Below are 1,263 nucleotides of genomic sequence, written 5' to 3'. Positions count from 1 at the left end.
GCTTAAACTCTAATTTCGGGACGAAATTCTCTCTGACGGGGGGATGATGTGACAACCCGAAATTTCTATGTTATACAGCCATTCAATTTAATCAAAAGTCAGAATAGTTTCTGCTATCTTTTAGCACTATTAAGAGTCTATTTGAGAGTTTCTGAGCCTAGTGTAATGTAAGAATGGATGCTAGGATGAGTTAGCTTGAGATCAGGAGGATTAATTCGAACCAGAAAACCACTCACAAGGTGTTCAAGGCCACAATCTAGGTTCACGGCCGTGAACCACCTCTTATATATAAAAGAGTGACCTCTTTTTCTCCTCACTTCTCCTCCTCTCAACCGTGAACATCCTCATTCTCTCTCAAAAAGCTTCGACCATGAACCCTCCAAAACTCCAAAAACTAGTGTTTCAACCTTAAACTTGTTATACTTGAAAGGTTAATTTGGGTGTGGGTCTTTTGTCGAAATGGAATGGCCTTTTTATTTATTATTTATCGTAAATGAGTGAAGCATTACACATAGTATGCCCGCCCCCCATCAGCGTATTTTTTTTACGCGCCCGTAACTCTTCCTCAGCCAGGATGGGGCAGAATAGCAGAGCAAGTACAAGTATTAGTAGCATAACAAAAAAGTATTCCTCGTCATTAATATGTTTGCTCGCGACAATTGTAGCCTCTCGGGAGAATCGATGACTGCATCTTTGATGCACTGCTAGTACTAGTACATCTGAGAATTATTAATTGGATAGTTGTAAATAGCCCCAGGGCTATGGAACAAAGGAGTATCCCGCGCCTACACTGAGGTGTTGACGGTGATTTTCAAATCTCCTCAAGTAGGATTCGAACCTACGACCAATCGGTTAACAGCCGACCGCTCTACCACTGAGCTACTGAGCTAGATCCTAGCCTTGATTCTTCATGATTCATCACCACCTTCATGAACTTGAAGGGATCACGGCTGTGAACCCTTCATAAGGGCCGTAAACCCTTCATAGCTTCATAAGGGCCGTGAACCCTTCATAGGTTCATTGGGTCGTGAACACCTCATGAGGTCTCGTGAACTCTATAAGGCCGCAAACCCATCCTAGGGTGGCTGTGAAACCCCTTCCAAGCTCCATTTGTGAGCCTAACACTTCATTTAGGGTATTTCCTACAATCTTAGGTAGTTCCCTTACATGATTAGTTGTTATATACACTAATTATATACATATATGTGTCATTATATGCTTAATAGGATCCGTTTGTGCTCAAGACTTCACTTGACACTTTGC

General features: G+C 42.0%; 1 non-coding gene across 1 annotated transcript; it reads right to left on the bottom strand.

The window, feature by feature from the left end:
• Positions 1–817: 817 nt before the first annotated feature.
• Positions 818–889, bottom strand: TRNAN-GUU (transfer RNA asparagine (anticodon GUU)). Its single transcript has one exon. It is a non-coding gene; the product is annotated as a tRNA-Asn (tRNA).
• Between the last annotated feature and the right edge of the window lie 374 nt (positions 890–1,263).

The sequence above is a fragment of the Lactuca virosa genome, chromosome 7 (assembly GCF_052849685.1).
Source record: "Lactuca virosa cultivar CGN04683 chromosome 7, Lactuca_virosa_CGN04683_v6, whole genome shotgun sequence".
Lineage (NCBI taxonomy): Eukaryota > Viridiplantae > Streptophyta > Magnoliopsida > Asterales > Asteraceae > Lactuca > Lactuca virosa.
This window is presented reverse-complemented; position numbering and strand designations above follow the sequence as displayed.